The sequence below is a fragment of the Eschrichtius robustus genome, chromosome 7 (assembly GCF_028021215.1).
Source record: "Eschrichtius robustus isolate mEscRob2 chromosome 7, mEscRob2.pri, whole genome shotgun sequence".
In the NCBI taxonomy this organism is placed as follows: Eukaryota; Metazoa; Chordata; class Mammalia; order Artiodactyla; family Eschrichtiidae; genus Eschrichtius; species Eschrichtius robustus.
In genome coordinates, this window is record NC_090830.1 from 127,623,852 (window position 1) to 127,642,147 (window position 18,296).

General features: G+C 52.7%; 1 protein-coding gene across 5 annotated transcripts in view; it reads left to right on the top strand.

The window, feature by feature from the left end:
• Positions 1-18,296, top strand: part of GRK5 (G protein-coupled receptor kinase 5) — a 219,971-nt gene that overhangs the window by 83,762 nt on the left and 117,913 nt on the right. The window lies entirely within an intron of this gene.

The following is an 18,296-nucleotide window of genomic DNA, read 5'->3' on the forward strand; positions in this document are numbered from 1 at the left end:
TGGAGGCCACCCCACTACCTCTCTGTTTGAAAATCTGCTTTCAGCTGCCCCTGAGACCAAGGGAAAGGTCCTTGGAAAGACGTTCTAGGAGTCCTGGGTGTCAGCTGGAAGACAGTGTGATGGTGGGAGAAATTGGACCATCGGGGGCAGTGCCTGTGCAAGCTAGATTAGTGGGAAGGGAAACCTTTGGGGTGAGTCAGCCTTCTTTGGTTGGATGCAGCAGAGCCTAGCTGAGCTTCTGCCAAGGGCCCTTGGTGATTCTTCTCTCCTTTTGTGGAGGAACTTGCCTGCTAACCAGGGCATCTGTGTGAGGTGAGTCACTGTTTTCCCCATTTTGTTGATCGCAGACACCTCCAAACACGTCCATTTAGTCTGAACTGCATACACTGATGAACTTGGACATCTGGACGAGCAAGCTGGGCGTGTGCTTCAGCTTTATGTCCATGGACGGCTCTTCTAGAACTCTCTGAAATCCATGGAAGCAGGGATTGCAGATTGAGGATCACTAATCTGGTCCAGGACGTCTCTTTTCTGATGCGGAAACAGAGGCCCAAAAGGGGAGGTGTCCTATCTGAGGTCATGCTGAGTGGGAAGGAAACAAGGGGCCCGGCTGATGTTTGCAGTCCAGAGCTTTCTCTTGGCCTGGAACATGGATCTCGATGTCCCTAGCTGAGATGAGTCCTGCTGACCTCTCCTGGGGAGATGCGTTATGTCTGACCCTGGCTCCTGAGCCTGGTGGGTAGGGTGGGAACCACGGGTGTGAGATTCTGGCCAGGGCACTGCACTTGCAGGTGCTTCCTGCTGGAGTTCTGCTAGGGAGCACTTCCCTCCCCCTTCCGTGTGACTCTCTGGCTGCAGCATCCGCCAGCGTCTACTGGGTGCAGGGCAGTGTGCTGGGTGCAGGGGGGCCATGGCCTCCGCCCTGCTGGACCCTTCTTCTGGCTAGTCTGTGCCAGGTGGTTGTCAGAGGGTATTGGGGCTTTGCCTGAGAAAATGCTGTGTGCCCTGCATGACTCACTTCTCTCTGGGCCTCTGTATCCCCAGCTATTCATTGAGGGGCAGGGCTGTGTGATCACCAAGGCCCCTCCCAGATCTGGCGTCCATTAGTTCTGAGTCTGGTGGAGAGGAGGGAATAATTACAGCCCTTTCTCACTGAGCTTTCTTCACTGTGCTAAATGCTTTACATGCATCAACTCATGACTCCTGTGTCTATGAGGTCAGAAAAGAGTCAGCTGAAGCTCAGAGAGGTTGAGTACTTGCCCAGAGTCAGTCACACAGCTAATAAAGGACACAGCTGGGCTGTGAACCCAGGCAGTCTGACCCTGGAACGTGTCATCTTAATCACCACTGTGACAAACTGAATAAGGGCCCCCAAAGATGTCAACATCCAAATCCCTGCAACTTGTGAATATGTTACCTACCTGGTAAAGGGATTTTTTTGCTCAATTACACTAATTAAAGGATCTTGAGATGGGGAAGTTTGCCTGGATTATCCTGGTGGGCCCGATGTAATCGCAAGGGTCCTTGTAAGAGGGAGGCAGGGGCTTCCTGGTGGCGCAGTGGTTGAGAGTCTGCCTGCCAATGCAGGGGACACGGGCTCGAGCCCTGGTCTGGGAAGATCCCACATGCCGCGGAGCAACTAGGCCCGTGAGCCACAACTACTGAGCCTGCGCGTCTGGAGCTTGTGCTCCGCAACAAGAGAGGCCGCAACAGTGAGAGGCCCGCGCACCGCGATGAAGAGTGGCCCCCGCTTGCCGCAACTAGAGAACGCCCTCGTGCAGAAACGAAGACCCAAAACAGCCATAAATAAATAAATAAATAAATAAATTTTTTAAAAGTTAAAAAAAAAAGTATCAACAGCTGTAAAAATGGAACCCCTCTTAAAAAAAAAAAAAAAAGAGGGAGGCAGAGGGAGATTTGACTACAGAAAAGGAGGTCAGAGTGATGCAGCTTGAGAAAGACTCAACCAGTGGTTGCTGGCTTTGAAGATGGAGGAAGGGACCACGAGCCAAGGAATGCGGGCAGCCTCTCGGAGCTGGAAAAGGCATGGGAACAGATTCTTCCCTAGAACCTCCAGAAGGAATCAGCCCTGCCAACACCTTGCTTTTAGCCCAGTGAATCTGATTTCGGACTTCTGACTTCCAGAACTGTAAGATAATAAATTCATGTTATTTTAAGCCACTAAATTTGTGGTAATTTGTTACAGCATCAATAGGAAATTAAAACAACTATGTCCTACTTACTTGCAGCTAGCTCTCCTTTCTGTATTCAAGTTTGATCCTGAATTCCTACGGGTAGAAATCTCATCTGCCAAATAGAGCTCTCCTTGGCCATTTTACAACTGAAGAAGCATTTTAGACAAAGACTTTGTAAGGCCAACCGCCTTGCTCCCGTTTTCCCTGCTGTGTAATGGGAATTAGGAGGGGAAGGTACAGAGGGAAAGGGTCATGGGACCCCAGCATAGACTCTGCCTCTGTAAGTCCCCAGCTGGACGTTCCACCTCTCCAGGCACCGTCTCTGGTCTCCTGTGAGTGATCGCCTACAGTGGGGCCTGCACCAGATGCCCAGCACATCTTTGTGGGCTGAACAAGCAAGGTCAGGGCCAAGGTCTGTGGCAGCGAGTGGTGGGCTTCTCCCCAGGTTCCTGCAGAGAACACAGGTGCTCTGGTTCATCCTCAGGTACCTGTGCTCATGGTAGAAGTAGCCTGTGGGCTTTACTGGGTCAGGAATTTAGACAGTCCTTAAAGAAAGGAGTTCTTTCTGTAGAGATGCTATTTTGAGCTGATCTTTAAGGACAATGTGCCGGCTCTATAGAACCCAAGGTGAGGTCCTCTGGTCCAGTCCAGTAGCACAAAAAATGGGGTTCTTTTTACCTTTCCCAGAGTGTGACTTAACTGCTCTTGGGTCCATTGCAAGGACCCATGGGCCCTGAGAGCTCATGGGCCCAACTCCTCATCTGAAGAAACTGAGGCCCAGAGAGGGGAAGGGACTCCCCAGGGTCACACAGGAAGTTAGTTAATAGTTTCCTTGTTGGGAATTCCAAGCTCTGAAATGATAGGGATTTTTCCTGGGGTCATATTAAGACAGGGGAGTCATTCACTCATTCATTTAAGAACATTTTATTGTGTACCTGCTCGGTGCCAGGCACTAGGTATAGTCATGATGCCAGCTTTTGAGGAGTAACCTTCTAATGGGTGGGGTGGGTGAGTGACAATAAGCAAGCTTAAAAGATAAATGAATAAAATAATTTAAGGTCATTACAGTTTATAAGGGGAATAAACAAGACGTGATGGGGAGTGTCTGCTAGACAAGGGAATCAGCGAAGGCCTCTCGGAGGGGGTGATCTCTCAGCTGGAAACCAAAGAAAGAGTCATGGGAAGCGTGTTTCAGGCAGAAGAAACAGCCGGGCACACGGACTCGGAGTCGGGGGGGAGGGGAGGAACTGGTGTATTTGGGAAACCAAAGGCAGCCCAGTGCGACCGGCACGGAGTGAACCAGGAGATGAGGTAGGGTGGGGAGGCAGGTGGGCTTCAGCCTGCAGGCCTTGTAGGTCACGGCGAAGGGTTCAGGTTTCATCCCAAGGACCATGGGGAGCCGTTGGAGAGACTGGAAGTGGTTTGCTTTTGTAGAATGACACAGGCTGCAAGATGGACAGTGCATTGGACGGGAACCAGATGGAGGCAGGGAGGCCAGTCAGGAGGCTACTGCAGCCGTCCTGTGAAATGTGATGGTGGCCTGGACCAGGGCAGTGGCCTACTTTGGAGGGGCAGGGAGATAGCAGAGTCAAAATGTCATTTGGCAAGAGAACCTGTAGGACTTGATGGATGGTTGCAAGTGAAAGACTGTTAGTTAGTTGTTGCTGTGTAAGAGGTTACTTAACAGCTTAGAACAACAATCAACATTTGTTAACTCATGGTTTTTGTGAGTCAGGAATTGGGGAGTGGCTTAGCTGGGTGGTGCTGGCTTATGGTCTCAGGTTGCAGTCACGATGTTAGCCGGAGCTGCCATCACCTGAAGGCTTGACTGGGGCCGGAAGGCCCACTTCCAGGGTGGCTCCTGCACGTGGCTGGCAAATCAACGCCGGCTGCTTCCCGGAGGTCTCAGCTCTTGCCCACGTGGGCCTCTCCATAGATGTCCTCAGAGCAAGTGATCCAAGAGAGGGCAGGGCAGAGGCCGCAGTGACTCTCACGACCTCGCCTTGGAGTCATACTGTCATTTCCACCACATCCCTTTGGTTACACAGGTTCAGTGTGGGAGGGGACTGCACAGGCTGTGAATCCCAGGAGGCAAGAATCACTGGGCCATCATGGAGGCTGTTTACCACAGGGGCCATGAAGAGGGTGAGATCAGGGATGACACTAGGCTTTTGGCCAAAGTGGCTGGGTGAATGGTGGTGCCATTTACTGAGAGGTAGAAGCGCATGTTTGGGGGAAGGTAGGTGGGAATCAAGAACTCTCTTCTGGACCCCAGTTTGGGAGACTTCACCTCTGCACTGGAAACTTCTGTCTATAGGTGCTGCTGTGCTGTGCTGGTTTTGGGCTTCCATAGCCTCAGACTTGGGGGGAACTTTCTCAGGGCCTAGTTCTCATCTGTCCCTTGAACTAATCCCATGTCAGCCTCGAGGACCAGGAATTAAGAACTAGGCATTCTTAGGTTCAAATTCCAGCTTAGCCACTTAGTGGCTGTGTGACCCTGGGCCAGATACTTGGCCTCTCTGGGCTTGTTTCCGCATCTGCAAAACAAATCCACTTTGCTGTGGTAGCATGAGACTCAGAAATTATGTTGCTGTAGCACTCAGGCTGGGGCCTGGTTCGCCCTGGCCTCTTTACACCTCAGATTCCCAGCCCTTCTGTGTGCACAGTCGTAGCTACATCATAACGTACCCAGGTCGCTAGGTGGATTTGATTGGGAAGGATTTCTAAAGCGTCTGTTCAGCTTCTTTTAAATAGATGATGCAAAAATTCTGGGGACAGCGGAAGTAATTATTACTCACAGGGAAATGCAAGTATTTTTATGAATCTTCTGAAAAATTGAGGCATTTTTTCATGAGCAAACAGTCTTGTTTATTTCTCTAACAAAATAGCCACAGTTGTGCTGCAGGGGCCAACTTTCAATGCCAGTGGCTTTTCTCAGGGGTCGGCTCACCTCCCTCCTACTCCCCAATCCCCCCACACTTTCTTTTCTTTAACCTAGAGAAAACATAGTGAAGACAAAAGTGACCAAATTTGGGCTTTGCTGAGAGAAGGGGATTACTTTTGCAGTGAAAAGTTAATTTTTGTGGGCAGACTTTCTCAACTGTGAAAACCAGTGTGGGCAAAAGCATAGTAAGCCTGAAAGTACGTTTGGAAAATGATTTTCCTTGGAAAGGACATTTTTAAGAAGGTCATTAGTGTTTGCAAGAGGACAGGGGCATCTGTTTTCTCCTGAAGGAAATGTTCACTCAACTCGTAAAGAGACAGAGCGGAGGAGAGGGAAACGGGGAAAGCCACGGGGAGGGAATGCTTGGGGAGCCAGGATGGGGAATAGGACGGCTTAAAATCGTGTTCGCACCCGCCCGGTGCCTGATGCTGTGCTAAGCACACTCTCTGTCTGACCCTCATAAAGGACATTCGGTTATTACACCTGTTAGGAAACTGTGGCTCAGAGAGATTGGGAAGGTGTCCTGTGGTCACTCAGCTGGTGGACAGAGGACTCAGAAGTCCAACCCTGCCTGTCTGATAGAGCCCTCTCTCTTTCCATGCTGCCCTAGGAGAAAGGGCTCTTGGTCCAGGGTCAGGATAACTGACACGGTAAGATGGGAGGAGACACACCTGAGGGGAAGGGCTGGGGAGGCGGTGTGTGCCCTGTCCCTCCCATAGAAGGTGTTGTGTTCCCATTTTCAGGGAAAAAAATGCAGCCTCAGGAAAGACTACGGTGTGTGATGTGGTTTTATTGTTTTAAAGTCCATTTGGGGGACTTCCCTGGCGGTCCAGCGGTTAAGACTCCGAGCTTCCACTGCAGGGGGCACGGGTTCGATCCCTGGTCGGGGAACTAAGATCCTGCATGCCGTGTGGTGCGGCCAAAACATAAAAAATAAAAAAATAAAGTTCATTTGGAAACCATCTCTTCCCTTGTGGTCCTGCCTCTCCATCTGTTTATCAATCTATCTGTCAACGAGTTATTGAGCATTTACTACGTGCCAAGCACGGTTCTGGGTGTTTGGGAGATAGCAGGGAACAAAACAAAGATCCCTGCCCTCCTGAAGCCTGCATTCTAATGGAAGGAGGGGTGGAGACAGGCAATAAGCCACGTGGAATGTTACAAAGTGATATGTGCAGTCAAAATTAAACCTGCAAGTTAAAAGAAGGGTAGAGGGATCCGGAGAGGCAGGCAGTGGGTGGGTACAGCCTGTAGTGTTAGAACAGGTGAGCAGCAGGTGTTGCCTTGGAGGGGTGGAAATGCTCTGGAACTAGGCAGAGGTGGTGGTAGCACAGCATCGTGAATGTCCTAAATGCCACTGAATTGCTCACTTTAAAGTATCAATAATTAATTTTATTTATTAGGGAAAAATTATTAGGGAAAAAAAGGTGGTCAGGGTCAGCTTCATGGAGAAAGTGATATTTGTGCAAAAGGCTAAAGGAGGGGGAGGTGTTAACACTTGGGATGTTTTCTCCCAGGGAGAAAGAGGAAGGTTCCGGGCAGAGGGAATAGCAAGAACAGATGAACTCAGGTGAACTATGACCCCTGGGCCAACAGCCTGCTGTCTGTTTTTGTAATCAAGTTTTATTGGAATAAAGCCATGTTCATTTGTTTACGTATTACATTGTCTGTGACTCAGGGACTTCACCTGGGTCTTTACAGAAAAAGTTCCTGACTCCTGACGTAGAGCATACATAGGTCGTCAGGTGGGAAGGTACATGGGGTATGTGAAGAACATGAGGAGGAGAGAATGGCTGGAGTGAGTGAAGGAAGGAGTAGAAGCAGGTGAGGTCGGAGAAGTCACGGGGACCAAATCATGTAACCCTCCTGCATGGCTTTCCTGTGGCACCTCTGGTAAATGTCAGGACAGAGGCTGACATCATGCTGATGGGGAAGTGTGTGTGTGTGTGTGTGTGTGTGTGTGTGTTGGGTGGGGGCAGTGGTAGGGTGGAGAGATGGCTGAACTTGGGAGTCCTAAGACCTGGGCTTTAGACCTGCTGTCTGTCCCTCGCCAGCTCTGTGTCCTCAGTTATCTCATTTACGAAAGTTGTGATGGTGATGGTGGTGATGGGTGGTGATGATGGTGGTAGTGGTGTTGGTAGGGATGGTGATGGTGGTGGTGGTGGTGAGGATGATCGTGGTAGCGGGGATGATGTTGACAGTGGCGATGGTGGTGGTGGTGGGGATGATGGGGGGGTGGCAGTGATGTTGATGGTGAGGTTGGTGGGGGTGGGAATGGTGGCGATGGGATGGCAGCGGTGATGATGGTGGTGGTGTTGATAATGGCTGCATTCAGTGAGCCCCTCCTCTGTGTCAGGTACTTGCACACTTGACTCTAACTCTTATCGCAGCGGTGCAGATTGGGTAGCAGCATCTTCCTTTGCAAGAGGAAACACTGAGTGGCTTGGGGAAGACCATGTGTGTGGCAGGGCTCAGATAACATGCTGTGATAGCCACTTATCATATTCCAGCGAAGAGACCCGGAGGCTGTGGGCGTGAGAAGCCCTGGTAAACAGCGCAGCCATCACTCAAGGGCAGCAGCCTCTGGTCAAGGTGGCCCAGTCGTAGCGCTGCCCTTGGCAGCAAGGGTTTCCTGGGAGGGACCGTCCCCGGGCCTCCCTGCCCTCCCACTGCCACCCCAAAGCCACACCAGAGGCCTCCTGTGTCTCAGGCTCAGTGTGATGGGGAGGGGCCGCGTCCCCCCAGCCCCATGGCAACCAGTCACCAGGCCTGGTGTTGGTTTGGGTTTTCCTAATTGAGGTTGTGGGATCCTTCTGGTTGTGGCTGAGGTTCTTCTGCCCTGGAAACCCGACTGTGGCGTGGCCATGGAGTGGGGCCTGGAGGTGCTGGGACCTGCCCGCAGGCCGCACACGCCCCGTGCCGCTCACCACTGCTACCTCCCGCCGCTTCAGTACCGCGCTTCCTTTGAAGAACGTACTGGAGGTTTTAGGTTCTTGTAGCTGACAGCTGTGGCACCACGAAACGTTCTGTGGTCAGGATCCCTGTGTGTCTTTGCCTCGCCATGTCTGGTCCCATGGAGGGTGCAGCCGGCCTTGAGGCCTGGGGTGTGGGAATGCACTGCTTCTGTTTGCCCACCATGGTTTTTGCCCACCCTCCTGGTGGGGTCCCTGTGAACAACGGAAACCCCAACTAAGCCACGGAGTTCAGCTCCCAGGCGGGTAGGCAGGCCCTGGAAAGGCCTCCGCTCCTGTCCCGTCCTCCTTGCTTCGCTGAGTTTGGGCAGGGTGCTTGCTCCCCGGCCTGGCTGCGCCTGCACCAGTGTCAGCCTTTTGACTGGAGCCCAGGGCTTCATCCTGAATTCTGATGAATTCAGGTGGTGGTGGTGTGAAGGTGGCAAGCTCCTCTGGGTGGGAAGAGGCTCTGTGCCCCGAGCCCTGCCCTCCTCCCTCTCTCGCCCACCCCCGGGGTCCTATGCCAGCTAGGAAGGCGCTGGACGCACTTGAAGACACCAGGGCTACCGGATGCTTCCTGCCCCGGAGAACCGTGGATTCGGCTGCCCCGCATAAATGGCACAGTTCCCATCACAGGAGATTCTGGGCCAGAGGTGCCTTTGGCAGCCCCTCGTGTTGTGTTTTCATCCAAACATTTCCATCAGCGGGTAGTTCTGGGGGCGTCTCCACTCGGCGCCACCAGATCCTGACCTCCCAGCTCCAGCGCTTTGGGACAGTGGGGTAACGGAGGAGTGGAGGACAGGGGAGGATGGAGGGGGGAGTCACCTAGATGCAGGGGGTGTCCAGAACATGTCACAGAAGAGGGTGTCCTGAGGCAGAGACCCTGTGAGTACTGGATATTTCTAGAAAGTGAGACCTACAAAAATAGAACGAGGCCCCTGGCCCTGGGTTTGCAAGCTCCATCCCCCTTGCCCCACGCACCCGATCAGCTCCCTTCTTATCTGTACTAATGTGATCTTAAAAAACAATCTTTTGAAAAAAAGGGTTCTGCTGCCACGACCTGGCACCACCCTCCCCCGCCCCCTCCTCCCCCTCCCATCCCAGGTGAGGAAACTGAGGCCAGAGGGGTGGGCCCGTCTCCCTTTCACAGTGGTTGCCAAGTGCATTGGGTTGGAGAAAGTCCCCTGCAGGCTGAGGTCACCTCAAGTACATTTGGCTGGAGTCATGTCCCTTTGGAAAAGGCTTGAGTCACTCAGTGACGCAGTCCCAAATGGCCCTATAATTGGGATCTTGCCTTGTTTGGCGCTGTATGAAAAGAGACTCTGAACCAGTGGGATGCCCACACCCTCCTCATCAGCTTCAGCTGCGGACGTCACTCTGGCAATGGCAAAGGGGACAGAGCCCAGGTGGATGGGACAGAAGTGCTAGTGGCAGGGAGGGCGAGCATAGAAACAAGCAGACACCGGGGTCACCTACCCCAGCAGGAAAACTGGCCTCCTCCGCGTGGCCTGTGGCCTTTGAGAACACCCACGGCCCCCCCGTGGTGACGTTTTCTGGAAAACCAGCCCTGCTGGCAGTGCTGTGGAAACTGAGTCCTGAGAACTCACCTGGGTAGAAAGGAATTGAACAGACTCTTTAGCCCCACAGACGTCCCAGGCAGAATTGTCACAGTGCCTTCCACTTGACCGGCTGGAGTGGCTGAGTCGTCAGCTTCTGTGGCTGGGAACACAGAGAGCGATCCTTCCCATGTACCGTCACCAGGATGCTTGAGACCCTCCCAGACCTTGATCCAAATGCGCTGAGAGCTCCTCCAGTTTTCAGGGTTCTCACCCCCCAGCCCCCAGATGTGTATTCTAAAGACCTGCTTTACAACACAATTTGAATTTCTAACAGATTTGGTCCCTGGCATTAGCGTGACCTTTCCAAGCCTCCTGGAAGCTTGGTGACCCACAAGCCATTCCGAGGAAGGGGCTCTGAGATGGCAGGAGGAAGAGGCCCTGCTGAGAATCCTGGGGCCCCTGTAGCCCGGGCCCCCCTCCATCCTGTGTCCTTGTGCCTTTAACCAGCAGTGCCCTAAACCATTTTGGAAGGGAGGGCAGCTGTTTCTGTGGTTTCGCCTGTGCTGCCTCTAGTCACATCTGGCCCCACCTGGGGGGCCTCTGCACTGAACGGGCAAAGCTCACTCAGCCCCTCCGTCTCGCCCCATCCACAAGGGCCACAGCTGACTGGGTAATTTCAGAGCCTAGGCTGGCCCACGACATGTGGCGTGCCTGGAGAGAAAAGGTGAGTTGGCCAATCAGATCTGTTCCTTGGGACTCTAGACTCAGGATTCTGGCAGATGGGCAGGGAGGGGGCTTTGGGGCCTGCCGGCTGCAACACCATTCTGAGACTGACTACCCCGAGTGAGCAAAGACGCCACAGAGGAAGCGCAGTCCCCACAGGCCCACCCTCACTTCAGACCGCAGCCGCCGGTTTGAGGGTCCCCAGGCCACACATACTTCTGACTAATTGGCTACAAATTTGGGGATTCCCCCAACCCCTCTCAGGTTTGGTGATTCACTAGGACGACTCACAGAGCCCAGGAGAGGGCTATATTTACAATTTTATTAGAGCAAAAAGATACAAATCTGAACCAGCGAAAGGGGGAGATGCATAGGGCAAGGTCTGCTAGGGACACGTCACCCTCCCGGCACCAGTGTATGATCACCAGCCAGGAAGTTCACTCAAGCCCAGTGCCCAGAGTTTTTATTGGACTTTTCATTACTTAGGCGTGATTGATTGAATCATTAGCCACGTGTTTGAACCCAGTCTCCAGCCCCCTTCCCCTCCCCGAAGTTTGGACACCATCATTTGGCTCAAAGCCCCAACTCTCTAAGCCCATGGTTGGTCATTCTGGCATGGCCAGCCCTAGCTTGAGTTGTCTCCTTAGCATGAGCTCGGGTATGGTTCCGGGGGCCCACCATGAATAAAACCCACACCCCCATCTCTTGGAAAACTCCCAGGACTGGGAGGTCACCTACCAGGAACCAGGGACAAAGTCAGTTTCTTCGTTATAAAACAACAGCCAGTTGGGTTCCATGCAAAGAGGTGAGTAAGCCTGGCGTGGTCTGCAGAGAGGCGCATGGCGGAGTGAGAGGCGGAGACACCCCAGCCCCGGGTTCTCCATGTCTCCACAGCCTTCCTGTTCCCACAAACCCAGCTGCTCTTGGCTGCCTCTCCTTGGATTCCTAGAGGCTCCAGTGATCCTGGTAATAATCCCTGTCTTTGTGGGTCAGCTTAAATGCTTCTCTCTTCCTGCTCACCTTGGTTAGAACCGCACTCACCAACACGGTTTTCCAATGTGAGTTGACAAGTCTGTCCCGGAGGATGTGGTCCATGGGAAGACCGGCTTCCACTTCCTCAGGGCCCACAAAACGAATCAGGTCCTCTCCGGACCCCAGTGTGCTTATCTCCAGGGATGATGCTCTTCTCTCTGGGTTCCAGAGAACAATAAAGGTCCAAAGGGAAGAGGTCAGAATGGAAAGAGGTACCCAGGAAGTATACGGTGTGTGCACTGATGATTTGGGCGGGGTTTGAGGTGGGTCCTGCCCGCTCCGTAGGGAGCCAGACCTGGGCCTGGTGCCGGGTGTGGTGGGCCCCTGAGGTCATCTCACCAACCTGTTCCCACCATGGCCATTGGTGAGCTTCTCTCCGGTGTCTCCCTCTGGATTTCTGGAAACAGTTGGGTCCACATCCAGTTTGCCTTCCTACCCCGGCGAGTGGCCGGGTAAGTGCTTTTATGGGCGTCGTGTGAGAAGAATGCTCAAGCCAGGCAGGGGACAGGGACCGGGGTTCTTGTCAGAGTCAGACCCCAGGATCACCGAACTGGTCCAAACTGCTGTGAATTTTTTCAGATCTAAAAAAGAAGTAGGCAGGGCAGAAATAATAAGTCAGAGAAATTTCCAGAAAGAGTGGTCCCATCGTCGTCCCATTTCCCACGTGATGCTCAAGGACTTTCTCAGACTTGACTGTGCATCAGAATCAACCTGGAAGGCTCATTAAAACAGACCACTGGGCCCCCTCCCAGAGTTTCTGACTCAGTAGATCTAAGGTGGGGCCCAAGATTTTGCATTTCTCACAAATTCCCCAGTGATGCTGGTGCAACTGGTCCAAGGACCACATTGGGAACCACTGATTCAAGGGTGTGAAGGAAGGTCTTTCCAACAAATGCAGAGAGTCTTTCTCAGCTTCCCCCAAGGAACCTTTCTCTGACCAGGGAGGAAGAGAACATTAGACTAGGAGTCAGGATGCCTGGGTGTGTGACACAAACCGCTTGAGTGATTTGAGGCAAGGTTCTTGCCTTTCTGAGACTCTATTTCCTCACCTGTGAAATGGGTCCAGTAAGAGGACCTACCTTGTGTGGTTGATGTGAGGATTAAATGAGAGGGTGTCTTAACAAACAGCTCCCTGACTCTGGTAGTACAGGAAATGCCACATTTCTATAACTTCCGAATCAAATACACTGTAAGATTGATGAGGAGTTCAAGGTCAATTGTTTTGCAAAGGTCTGTCCCACTCCCTTCCATGGATGGCACGAGAAGACCCAGGGCTCAAAGGAGTCCAGCAAATAAGACCTCACACCATCGGGGTCACTGCTGTTGCCGATTTTGTCAGTGTCCTTTGGAGGAGAGTGCATTTCCACTCCCCTGTGCCAGGCTGGTCCCGGGTCCCTCACAGCTCAGAGCCCCTCATCACTGGGGTCCAGCAGGGGCACAGGCCTCCCCACCATACTGTCTCCCTCTCGTTCTCATTTCAGTCCTCAGCCTTCAAAGCACGAACACCTCCCTGGAAAACAGTAAAAGCAACAAGAATAACAGCCGATTTCTTCCCCCACAGTGACAGTTTTCTCATGGCAGTTTTTTGGCATGATCTTTTCATTCTTCCCTGGGTGCATCCACAGGAGCAAAAGAAATGCCAGTTAGTTTCTCAGTAGCTCACCCTGTTATGAGCACTTGGTCCGTGCTTAAGACACGGTAGCTCTTTATTACTTTGCTTTTCTCCCAAGTCCTGCGCTCCATCCCCGCTAGGACTTGCCCTCCTGCTGGCCACTCTCCCTCCTCCTGCCCTGCCACCCCCTTATCACACTTCCCTCGGCCCATCTGGGGTGTACCTGCACGAGGCCATTGCTGGCAGCCAAGGGAGACCCTGGGGGCTGGAGAAAGCAGAAGTGATTCGGTAAGCAACTTCCTCTCTGGAGGCTGCATCTTCCTGTCGCCCACCTTTCTCCAGGTTTTGCTTGCACTCTTGCCCACCCAGGAGAGAGACCTGCTGCCCTGGTCCTTTGGTGCCTTCCCCAGAGCCATGAGTGGGTGGAGTTCAGCCTATGTCCACAAGCCCGACATCTTGGTCTCTTCTCACCTCTGATAGGAGCCCTCCTGCCTGGCTCCCGGCCTGTGCTGCTGGCATCCCCTCCCTGGCTGGGGCCCCCTTCCTCCATGCAGCCCGCCACCTGCCTAGCCACACCCCCAGTGGTCTCACTCAGCTCTGCTCTTTTAAGCATGGAATGAGCTGGACGTCCACGAAGGTAGGCACTCTGTCCTCTTGGCCGTCTCATTTTTAGCATGTGGAAGGTAAACTGTGAGCAGCAGTAGTCTGGTTGGTAAAGAAAGTAAAGCCCAAGGATGCTCAGGACAGGAAGTGGCTGCCAGTCAGTGTGGGCTGGAGAAGATACACGCTCCTGTTTGCATGTGTGGTTCATTCATTGGCCCCATTAATTCCTCTCCCTGAGCCTCAGGTTTCTCATCTGTGAAATGGGGCTAGTAACTGCCTTATTGAGGACCAAGCGTGTAGCACCTAGTTCAGTGCTAAGCAAATATTCACTTAACCCGTCAGTCAACATAACTTAACAAAAGCTTGCAATTGTCCAGGCCAGTTGTGTTAGCTGCCCTACCCTCTGGAAGGATATGGAGCAGGTCTGGGCTGAGCTGGGAGAGGGTTGTGGGCAGACAAGGGATCTGCCTCTCAAGGGCAGCCCTGGAAGGGGCATAACGTTGGGGGCTTGAAGAAAGAGCAGGGCTTCAACAGGCAGAGGGGTCAATTCTGGAGGTCAGAAGTCTGACCTGGGTTTCACTGGGTTAAAACTAGGGTGTTGGCAGGGCTCTTTCCTTTCTGGGGGCTCTAGGGGAGAATCTGTGTTCTTGCCTTGTCCAGCTTCTATCGGTCGCCTGCATTCCTTGGCTCGTGGCCCCTTCCTTCTTCAAAGCCAGCAACAGCTGGTCTAGTCTTTCTCACATCACATCACTCTGAGCTGACTCTCCCACCTTTGCTTCCACAATTAAGAACTCTGGTTACATCGGGTCCACCCAGATCATCCAGGATAATGTCCCTGTCATTATCCTTAATTCAATCTGCAACCTTCATTCCCTTTGCCACATAACCTAATATATTCACAGGTGCCAGGGATTAAGGGATACTTTGGGGAAGCATTACCTTGCCTGCCCTAGTTCCTGCCCTGTTCTGGGGCATGAGGAGGTAAGGAAGAGGAAGAAGGAAGCCCCAGGTGGCTGTGTGGTACCCACTGGCCCTTCATAACGCCAGTCTCTGTGTCACATCCTCCAGCCTTGACTCACATTTGCCACCTCCCTACTACCACCACTGTTGCCCCATTACTAGCAAGTCTCTCCCAAACCTCGCACTTCTCCTGAGTGTTGGTCATAATGGTCATTAAATAAAGCAGCATTTCTCCATTTCAGCACTGTTGACACTTCGAGCACGTTGTTCTGTGTTGTGGGGTGCTGTCCTGCTCATGGTACAAGGTTTAACTGTATCTCTGGCCTCTACCTGCTAGATGCTGGTAGCACCCTCATCCAGTTGTGACAACTCCAAATATCTCTAGACACTGCCGAATGTCCCTGGAGGACAAATTGCCCAGGGGTTGAGAACCACTGAAATCAAACCTTTGATGTTTGTCTTCCTTACTAGATCGGGCACCCAAGAGGGTGACACCCCATCTGTCTTGCCCGTCCCCATGTCCCCAGCACCTGCATAGTGCTCGGCATTTACTAGATGCTCTACACATATTGGTTTAATGAATTAATGAATTTTGTTAATTTTCTTTATTTTTAAATTTTTTGGTGTTAATTTTCTTAATGGATAAATTAATCTATAAAAAAGTGTGTGTGTGTCTTAAATAGACTCGTGTTGCCATAGACTGGCTACCTAAGAATCGCCTGGGGAGCCTTTTACGTAGCCCGACTCCTGGGTTCCGATCACAGAGAGTTGGGGCTCAGGCTGATGGGGTGCAGCCTGGGAATCTGTTTTGTCAAGAGGGCTTCACCAGTTCCTCAGAAAAGGTAAACACAGAATTACCATATGATCCAGCAATTCTGCTCCTAGGCATATACCAAAAAAAATTGAAAGCAGGGACCCAGACATTCAGAGCAGCAGTATTCATGATAGCCAAAAGGTGGAAACAACCCAAGTATCCATCAACAGACAAATGAATAAACAAAATGTGCTGTATACACACAATGGAGTATTATTCAGCCTTGAAATGGAGTGAAATCTGACACATGCTACAACATGGATGTACCTTGAAGGCATCATGCTAAGTGAAATCAGCCAGTCACAAAAGAGCACATCTTGTACGATGTCACTCGTGAGGTCCCTAGAGTAGTTAAATCAGAGAGACAGAAAGTAGAAAGGTGGTTGCCAGGGGTAGAGGGGAGTGGAAGCTGGTGTTTGATGGGTACAGAGTTTCCATTTGGGATGATGAAGAAGCTCTGGAGGTGGATGGTGGTGACGGTTGCACAACATTGTGAATGTACTTAATGCCGCTGAATTGCATACCTATAAATGGTTAAAATGGTACATTTTCTGTTATGTATATTTTACCACACACACAAAAGTGCTTAATCCCAGCCAGATCTGGGAACAAAGAGTGTGGGAATCAATGGGGGCGCAGGGGGTGCGGACTGGATGAGTTCTAATGGCCCTTTTAAGCCTCGGAGCCGGAGCTGATGGGGATGGGAGCGTCGGACTTGGCTGATTTCTCGAGATGGCGGCCCTTCCCTGGGGGATGCACATAACTAACCTTTACAGGGGCCGGGCCAGCTGCCGCATGGAGGCCACTTGTCCTGTCCACAGGGGCAGCCGCTGCCCAGCTCCAGCTGATCCTCACCATGTGGGGTGTCTGGTTATGGGAGAGAAGTCCCAAATCTGGATTCATATGTAACATCTCCATGTTTAAATCTTGACACCGGGTTCAATGAACAGGCAAACACACCAACAAGCCACATGTGGGTTCAACAGAGCAGCTCTTCAGGCCTCGGGCCCGGCGTGGCGTCTTTTCTCGGTAGCTTGGGCCTCAGCTGGAGAGATCCAAGTTCTCTTTCCTCCTACCGGGTGCCGTATCACTTCTGAGGTCCGATGCCAGCTTCCTCTTTGATACCTGGGAGTTTCCTTTGCTTTCGGTGCTCCCGAAAGGGAGCTTTATAGACAGAAGGGTGAGCGTGAATGCCTAGGGTCTGGATTCTGGTCAGGCTGGGGTCTTGGCCCTGCCATTTGTGAGCTGTGGGGCTATAGGTGACTTGCTTCCCTGCGCCTCAGTTTCCTTGTCTGTCAAGTGGGAATAGTAATAGTTCTGCCTGGGAGAGTTAGAGCGGGGACCAGGGCAGGGCCAGCAGAAGGGCTCTGAGGTGTGTGTGGACGTGTGATGGTGTGTTGGCGCTGGCTGGAGCAAAGAGTGCAGTGGAGTCGGACAGGCCATCAGCTGGTGAGTTACGCAACATCGGACGTCTGTTTCTGCATCTGTGATATGCCCAGTGATTTCCTCCTCCACGAGTCATTCTGAGGATTAAGTAAGATAATGTTCAAACAGTGTCTGGCCACAGCATGAGCCCCACACACATGTGTTTTGTTCCCTGGAGGCTGGGGCCTTTGACCTTTGTGGAGACTTGAGCAGAGGACGCTGGGGCTGGTTGGCTGGGCTGAAGACAGAACGAGCAGAGTGCTGGGAAATGGACCGTGTCCTGCCCCTCTGCCGTCAGCTCCCTCTCCTCCTTCCTGGCCCCCCAGCTGGGGGTCCTGGTCCCATCCTCAGAAGCCCACCCACTTGCTGTTCAGGAAGATGGCCTCAGCTCTGCAGGGCAGTTGGATGAGTTGGGAATCTCCCTTTATTGAAATCAGCTCTGTGCCAGCCCCGGAACACACTGGGCCGGGAGCGGGCCCAGAGCCGAGCTCCTCCGGGTGTCCTCGGGTTGGCTGGCTGGAGGAAGGGGCCTTGCCCTGCCCAGACCCCCTTTGGGGGTCAGAGGCTGGGGGGAGCAGCCCAGGGTGCTGAGGGCCTGGCCAAGATCTGGCGTCTCTTTAACTGGCCCCAAACTTCGCGGGTACTTGGGGTGGTGATCACATGAAGGGGGATAAGAAGCACTTAAAATTCTGAGACGCTGAGGGGCCTAAAGGACTATGTGACCTTTAGTGAGTCACTGACCAGTGGAATTTAAGGGCCACTCTGGGGGCAGTGGGCAGATGATGGCATCTCAGGTTCTTGGCGGGGTCCTGGCCACGTGACACAGAGGTGCCTCCAGGTCCAAGTTCCAAATGGTGGTGGGCTCAGGGACACGTAGGCTGGAGTCGGCCCCCCCTTGCTGTTTGCACACCTGAGCGTTCTGACATCTGTCCACGGATAAGGTGTGGCAGGGATGATGGGAACACCTGTGTGTGCACCTTAGGTAGCTCCGTGTGTTCATTGCATGTATGTGTTCATTGTGTGTGTTTGTTACATGTGTGTTCATTGTGTTTGTATGTCTATCATGTGTGCATATCCATTGCGTGTGTGTCCCTAGCGTGTGCGTGTTCATTACATGTGCACACTGGGCAGGAAGCAAGGCCTGACGGGGTCCTTCAGGAGTCCTTCCAGCCTTGAGAAATGCATCCCCTGAGACCCTGGGGTTTGTGAGGCGGGAGAAGAAGGGGGTACCCAGGACAAGTGGGAGTTGAAGTCCTTGTCCCCAACACCTGGCCTCTAGCTGGGGATGGGAACTCTCCCCAGGAAACAAGAGGATAAAATGAGGTGGTGAGGGGGCTGCAGTCCACCTGCTTGTGAATCCATTTCACCAGGATTTCCCAGGCCGACAGGCCTGGCCCCTGCCGTCGGAAGGTTGTGGTCGAGTCTGGGGTGAATACCGGGCACCCAGCAGGGCTGCACAGCCGTGGGAGACGCCGAGG